Genomic DNA, 8,313 nt, shown 5'->3' with positions numbered 1-8,313 from the left:
CACGGAGGAGCCACTTCCCTTCCGCACGGAAAGGGCCTCCCGCGGTTCCCGCGTCGGTGGGAGGAGCGAGCTGAGGGAGAGCAGAGCCGGTCCCGGCTGACCCCAGGGAGAGCGGGCCAGGCCGGAGTCTCCTCCTTCGGGGAGCCAGGTACCGGGAATCATCCCTCGGCCATGGATGGAACATCCCCCCACCCCATCCAGGGGGCATTACTCAGGCTGGAGAGGGGGAGAGAGGGAAGCATCCCCCTCCGTCCGGGAGGGCGGCGAGGGACGTGTTAGTTCTGTTTCCGAAAGATGATGCAGGATGCCAGAGCCGAACGCAGATCGCCGCAGTGATTCGTTCACTCCATACAATCATAGAATGGTTTGAGTTGGAAGGCACCTTAAAGATCATCCAGTTCCAACTCCCTTGCCATGGGCAGGGAACCTTCCGCTGGACCAGGTTGCTCAGTGCCCCATCCCAGATATATTCACTGCTCAGGTGAAGTGAGAAGAGCGTTATCTCATGCACTTGCTTATCTCCTGTCTGTACTAGGAAGACTTTTAAGGATAGCGGCATTTCAAAAAAGTAATTTCGAAATTTCCAGTAAGTGCGAGTTCACCCTTGCCCCTGCTCAAGGCAAGCTGCCTGATACACTGAGGTGTTTATGAGAGCTTTACATGAGGGTTGCGCAGGAAGGTTTCGTAAGGCCTGTTCACCAAGTCAAGTTCTCACAGACTAACAAAATGCTTTAATTTAGAGGTAGAGGTCTGTAGCTTTCCACAAGGAGTGACAGTTTCACAGGATGAAATAGAGGTAAACAGCAAATCACCTTTCCATGTGCGTGGATCAGGGCCTAAGCACCTGTGGCTTTTCACCTCTCCTCTTTTCTCCCAGTAATGGTGAGACATATGGATTGGTTAGAATGAGGGAAAGGAGCTGAGTTTTCAGACTACGATATTGTACAATATTTCACAGCGTTCATTTTAAGGCATGGCAACTATTTTTCCATTCTGTCTAGGTCCTAGTACTTTAGTAGCTTTGCTGTTTTTCCAATTTTCTTGTATCTTGGATGACTTATATCCTCCAAATGCTGCAGCATTACGAACATACCGAGGAGCCATATAAAGCAAGCGGTGACTTACTCTACTTTCAGTTTTCACTTAGCCTGTGTCCTTTAGATCCACTAGGTAGTTTCCCAGAATTGTAATTTTGAGGCAATATTTGCAATATGCAGCTTTTGGGCGTATGTTTATGCATATCCCTCTCTGTATTTATCATGTTGGTAGCACTATTTGTCATACCATTTCAGCTTTGATATATAAGAAGGATTTTGTTTCCTAAAGAAAATATTATGCAACGGACAATTACTGTGAGCATACACTACAAAACCAATGTGTAAATACATGCTTATGATATTTCCCATTAAGATATTATGTCACTATACTAAAAAATTATTTGCACCTTATTGCCATGTGCTTCGTTGATTTAATGTATATTATATAGTTTTAAGTATACTAACTTAAACCCCAAGGAAGTTATTGTGGTTCTAAAACGTGGATGTAGAGGCAGCAATGTTGGTGCAGTGCCATCCTTCCCTTGGCATGCAGTGTTCCTGGAACTGTAGGTGTTGTGACTCCCTAAGCCCTATCCCTAACAACAGTTTGGCGGCAAGGCTGAGGTCCTAAAGTAGATCAAACTTTTGATAAAACAGAAGTTTTTGTTAAATACTGTTTCTAAATGATGGAAACAGTATTGAGATCATGTGACAGATAAATAGCAGCCTCTTGGTTTCTTCTTTGAATTCTTAACTTGTGAGATTTCCCACACAGTCCTTTTCATTCTTGTTAAGAAGTCTTTGGTCTGACTCTTCCTTTCACAGGAGAATTCTCTGAAGATCTCCACTGATAATGAGATAAGCAAAGGTCCACAGCAAAGAGGATACTTTTCGTGTGTGTAGTATTCCTAGTGGTTTGATAGGGTTGTAATGAATGGTTCAGAAAGTGTGACAGCTACGTCAGTGAGCTTAGTCTTCAGCTTGCGAAATCTAGGAGGGCGGCTACTATGTGATCAGTATATGATGATACAGACTTATAAAATGCTTTTCTTTCCTTGTATCTCTTTAAAAGATCAAATAAAATAACATCTGAAATTAAACACATTTTCCAGACTGAGGTAGTATCTGCTTTCTGAGATTCTTCCCTGTGGGCAGCATAAGCTGGAAAGGGCTTTTATATTTCTGCTGTAAACAGGTATTCACACAGATGTTTAGAAGCTATGACTGTATGTTGGGATCCAGGATGGATCTCAGTCTGGATGTGTCACCTAGCTGTGACCAATTTGGAAAAGACCTGGCAAGAGACCTACCTGTGTATCATCTTCTTCCACCTCATATTCTTCCACCTCAGCTGCCTTGCCTTCTGGTGCTGTGCTTCCCATACAAAGTGACACAATATTCAGAGAGGACAGATACTAATGGCTCCCATGAAACAGTGGCACCTCTACTGTGATGATCAGCATCTGTCCTGCCTCATTTTTCAGACTACTTTTTTTTTTCTTCTTCTTTTTGGTGATATTTACAGGTATTTTGCAAGTAGGATCCTATTTATGACATAATTTAAAATAACAGGCCCAGCAAGATGGAATTATTATCTTGCCCATAAAATTTGGGACGATTGTATAACAAGCTGTCACATTTTTAGCAAAGTAGTAAAAAAAATGGTAAGTGATTAAAATCAAGTAACGAAAGTGGTTATGTCTCATAAAGATAATTGAACATTTGCTTAAGTCACTAATTTCCTGTGATCATATAACATTTAATATCCATTATCAACATTTACTGGATATGACTACCTTGAGGACAGGGAAATGCTAGTCTTAAATTTGTAATACTTAGATAAACTATATGTGATCATATGAAGCAATATAGAATCATGTCAATAGTCAGAACATGGACTTACATATTTAGTTGTTTCGTATCTTGAACAATTTTACTGTATTTTTACTGTTGGACTTAAACATGACAGACCCTGTTACCTATTAAATATTCTGAAACATTTGGGGAAAAAGTATTATTTTTCTCTCAACTCTTGATAGTTCTTAAATTTTAGTTGTATCTTTAGAGTTGTATAAAGGATCCTGTTTCAGAAAATGAGTTTTTATTTGGTAAGCACAATGCCTTTGTCTTTGCTTTTTATTTTGTGGATTTTCTTAGCTTTTAAACAAAAAGAGAATGGGTATTTGGTTTATACTAGCCTTTTTAGAAGGAATATTTTGTCTCAATATTTTGTATTATCCATATTGCAGGAATGAAGGAGTTTTGTAGCAACCTCTTCAATTGTGCTTGTTCTTACCAGTGTGAAATTGTTTCCATCCTGATATTTGTCTGAAACAAAACATCAGGTGATTCTGGCTGAGATCCTGTTTTACCTGCTGTCACTCTGATAATGTAATGATACACTTGCTCGGATCTATGTCTATTAGAAACCAACACCCTCTGCAATCATGAGTGTAGTCTCCTATCAGCTTTAACAAACTCCTCCTTGTCAGCGTGTGCCTCACACTAGGTGAGCTGTTCCTGAACATCTGGATTCTTTTGGAAGTTGTTACCTATTGTTTTAGATATCTGCTGACAGAATTTTTTATTAAGAGATGTACACGAAAGTACTTGTATCCAGCTATTACAACATGTTGACGCTACCCAGCTGACTGAATCAAGGGGCAGAGCTGCTGGGAGCTTTTCTGGCAGTTTGGAGGGAGCGAGGAAGTGCTTGGGGTACGATGCTTCTGAGTCACCTGGGTTTTTATTTCCATGCTGTGCTATTGCCGGTGCACATATGGTGGTGACGTGTCATGAGTATGATGTCAGGATAATGTCTCTGGTATTCTTTTGAAGATAAATGGCATTTCCTTTCAGCACTAGCAGTTTAACAAAGCCACCTCACACTTGCATAATTTCAGTGTTTATTTGCTATTTTCACTGAGCTTCTTCTGTTCTCCTCTTCCTTGTGGGACCTGGGCAACTTAATGAAGCTAGTCCTCTTCCTAGCCACCAGCTTCTCATGAACACAGTGAACCTCTCTGTGTGGAAGTAACGCAGAGGGAAATGCTCAGCAGAGAAGGAGGAAGGAAATGAGATTTTGAAGGGTTCTTCTTGGACAAAATAACACTGTGGTACTCTTCTGTGCCTTTTTCAACATGTGCTTACTTGGATTCTCTGGGACCATGTGGAGTCCAGGTTTATCCTAGGTGCTGAATCTAGTAAACATGTGCTGGATCATTTCTTACCAATAAGGCCAACTAGCACAGGATGACAGTCATCCACCCGAAACAGAGAATCTGTATCAGAAATGCCTGTTATGAATAGTTCCTAGGTTTAGTTCCTGAAGCATGGAGATTGTTTAGAAGAGTGGTATTTCTCATGAGCCAAAAGGGATTATTCTAACAGAATTCTAATTTCTGGCAGATGAGTGCCAGGCAGGCCTAGGAGCATGCCCTGACACTTCTGACTTTACAAGGGCAGGTAGTATAAGGTATTCAGTGGTCTACTATATTCAGGATTAGGCTATGTTCATTTTTTAGGCTGGGTATTTCCTCAAATTCTTTAGCTTCCCCCTTCACCCTACTTCTAGGTTTTAACCTTTATTTTGGTTTTCTAAAATGTCTAAAATGTTGATGTTCTTGGTGTTTCCCACAAAATTATTTCAGCTGAGAGAAAGATGAAAAATTTTCTTTCAGCAGTGCATTAGAGCAAAATTTATTTTTCTTCCTTCTTTTTCTCTTCTTAAATTTAAACTGTTTTACAGGTGCAGCAGGTTGATGCAAAGTCAGCAGATTGAGGGAGGTGATTCTCCCCCTCTGCTCTGCTCTGCTGGGACCCTGTCTGGAGTACTGTGTCCAGCTCTGGGGTCCCCAGCACAGGAAGGACATAAACCTGTTGGAACAAATCCAGAGGAGGGACACCAAGATTATTAGAAGGATGGAGCACCTCTGCTCCGGGTAAAGGTTGAAAGAATTGGAAGTGTTCAGCTTAGAAAAGAGAAAGCTTAGGGGTGACCTAATTGCAGCCTTACAGTACCTAAAAGGAGCCTACAGGAAAGATGTATGAGATGTACAAGAGAATGTAGTGACAGGACGAGGGGGAATGGATTAAAACTGAAAGTAGGATTAGATTAGATATTAGGAAAAAAAATCTTTACTGTGAAGGTGATAAGGCACTGGAACAGGTTGCCCAGAGAAGCTGTGGATGCCCCATCCGTGCAAGTGTTCAAGGCCAGGCTGGATGGAGGTCTAAAAAACCTGGTCTAGATCCAACCCCCATTGCAGGAGGGTTGGAATTAGATGATTTTTACGGCCTCTTCCAACCCAAACCATTCTATAATTCTATGATTCAAAGCACCTCCTAGAATGTTACAAATTTCCTAGGTCTATAATTACAGTTCCCAGAAGTACATAATCTGTTGGATCTCTGTCCTGGGGTTTGAATAGCTACAATTCTTTCCAAATACCTGTCAAGTTATCAATCATGACAGAGTCATAAAGGATAACAACATTCATTACTTAGCTACAAGACTGCAAGGCGAGGTGTAGGTAATTGAATGGATGTGTAGAATCAGGTGGTCAAATCAAGGAGCTAGAAATGATAAACATTTGCATTTGCTTTTTGTTTTGTGGTTTGTATTGGCATTTCTGTAAGGGAAAAAATTGTCATGTTTATTTGACAACGCCTATGTGCCTTGAAATCAAATTAAGATGCAGCCTATCTGTAAGTGAAATGAGGAGCTAAGACTTGTAGGAACTCAAGATACTTAGTGTAGTACAAAGCTGAATGCTCAATAGAAGCAATAGCTCCAGTTTCCAGGTTTGAAAATCTTCTGGTTTGAACAAAGGTCAAATCTGGCCCAGATTCTGTGATTCTGAGAATCCAAGACTGAGTCATTTTGTTAGTAAGTGCAATTAATTCTTGTTCATTTAGGAGCAGATAATTCCTGATGAGTATTCTGCTGAAAGTCTATGCCTTTTAGCAATAGTACTTACGTTTAAAGTAATTTATAGTAAGACAAAATGAATCAACCATGTTAATCATTTTTTTGACCATAAACACGTGGCCCTCTCTTCCTCTTTGTAAAAGTAATAAGCATGTGTCATCTAGGAATAACGTAAGGCATATTTTCAGCACAAATGTAACAGTTTGGGAGAGGGTAAATTCCAGAAAAATATAATTTAAAAAAAAGCAGAAACAAAAATGAAGTTGGAATATTTTCATGAACAATATATGTGCAAACCCTATATCAAATGAGGGCTTAATTTACTAGTCCATGTGCCAGTACCACTCCTGCAGGTTCAATTCTTCTGAATGCCCATCAGTATTAGCTCTTCTGTGGGTGTCTTTAATCAACTTATTGACATTCGGTCAATATATGAAGTGCCTGTAAAGATTTAACAGGCCTTGAGTTACCACAGCTCCCCATTGTACAGGAGAGAATAGCACAGACAGGCTGAGGTGGTAGCTGGGATGGGGCAGACATGGGTTTTGGAATGTGTTTGAAGTGATCTGAGGAGCGAAGTTGTTTCCCTGGAGTGCAGTTTAGAAAACTGGACACATCAACATGATGCAATCTTTCTTGGCCATGGCAAAAATGTAATGTTATCATCTCAGAGAGTGCGTGAAAAGAAGACACCCCAACAAACAGCTCCTAGCAGTTAACATCCTTACAGCTTCAGAGTCCTTTAGGCACCCCAGTGGCGTCTGCTGAATCTACTGAATTTGGAAGTGTGTGAGATAAGTGAAAAAATTTTCACTGTACTCAGACATCAATGTGAACAGGCTCAGACCTTCCATGGTGTAGCAAAACAGTACCATATGCCATATTTTTCCATTTTAAAATAGAGTTTAATGTTTAAAAAAGCTCTTAATTAAGTTTTCATTAAAATGAAGATTTAGCACCACAACCACATGCAGGATGTTCATCTGGTTCTTATGGTTGTTGAATGGAAATCACGGAAGAAATTTTCTGAAGTTTACACTGATTACTCAGTGGGTATCAAGGCCCAGTGTCTGTGTTAGAATGCCATTATATACTTTTATATTAGAATCCCTCCTTGTTAATAAAAGGCTTGCACACCTAATTCCCTTTCCATTGCAAAGAGCTTGGACTGAAAAAGGCAAACCTCCCCCAAAAATTTAGACTGCTTTCTAAAACTGTCTGAGTACTCATTCTACCAGTACTCATCTGGTAGAACTTTTATACTCTATTCTTTCAAGTATGTTTATTGTATGTTTCACATGCCACCTTGTGGTCTTCAAGGAAAAAAAGAAATTTCATCTGGTTCTGTAAACCAGAAATACATCTCTGTGTAAATATTTCCAAAAGAGAAAATCGCTAGTACAGGTGCATATATCAGCAAATTTATCACAACTAAATTTTCAAAATTTTTATGAAGAGTAACTTTTAAGAGCATCAAATACAAAGTAGTTTAGAACATGACCCTCAAACTGAAGGTATTTATGTTGTAGTAGTTATGCTGTATTTATAGGTAAAATAAAGATAAAAGAGGAAATATGCAGGATGCAAATCCTTTTCATCTTCAGCACAGATTCATCAGAAAATATTGCAGTTTCAAAATTAAAGAAGTTTGTTCTGCTGTTGCACCTTTCCTGAGTGACAAAATGGGAAGTTAATCTCACTTAAATTTTCCTTGAGTGAGAACTTCTGAGACAAGTTGACATTGGAAATTTGAGTCTAACTTGCTTCTGTAAGTCTGGAAGAGTTTAAAGTTCTTGTAGGAAAATAATAATTTTTATTCTTTCTTTAGGGATCAAAGGTTTAAACTTGGGTTAGAAATATTTGTACTTAAGACAAACAAAACAAAAGATAGATTCTGTTTTCTTAAATAGTCTCTAAATTGATCAAAACTAATTAAAGAGTACAAGGAATAGATGGGAAAGAGGTAGAAAATAATGAGGACAAAGACAGGTAAGATTACACGGGTTTTATATAATTGATATTTAAAAAAAATCATTCAGATTTCTGATTATTCATTTATTATGCAATTTAGGCTTAGGAAGGAGATAGTAGCTTTAGGTTGGCTTATGGAAGATGTTAAACTCTCTGAAGGCTTCTGTGTTTATGAATACATGTCATCATACATTGCTTTTCTACAAGTGTCTACTTTTCATGTGCTGTGTCTGCCTGACAATTAAAAAAGAATTATGAACCTCTTCTGGTGTCCAAGTGTCCCATACTTCTTTGAAAAACACAGTACAAGTTGAGATTTTCTTTTTATTCTGTTATTGAGTGCTTCTAAGCACTAAGTGCCTGCTAAGCTTTTGG

This window comes from Lepidothrix coronata, unplaced genomic scaffold (assembly GCF_001604755.1).
Source record: "Lepidothrix coronata isolate B3197 unplaced genomic scaffold, Lepidothrix_coronata-1.0 Scaffold127, whole genome shotgun sequence".
NCBI classification, from domain to species: Eukaryota; Metazoa; Chordata; class Aves; order Passeriformes; family Pipridae; genus Lepidothrix; species Lepidothrix coronata.
This window is presented reverse-complemented; position numbering follows the sequence as displayed.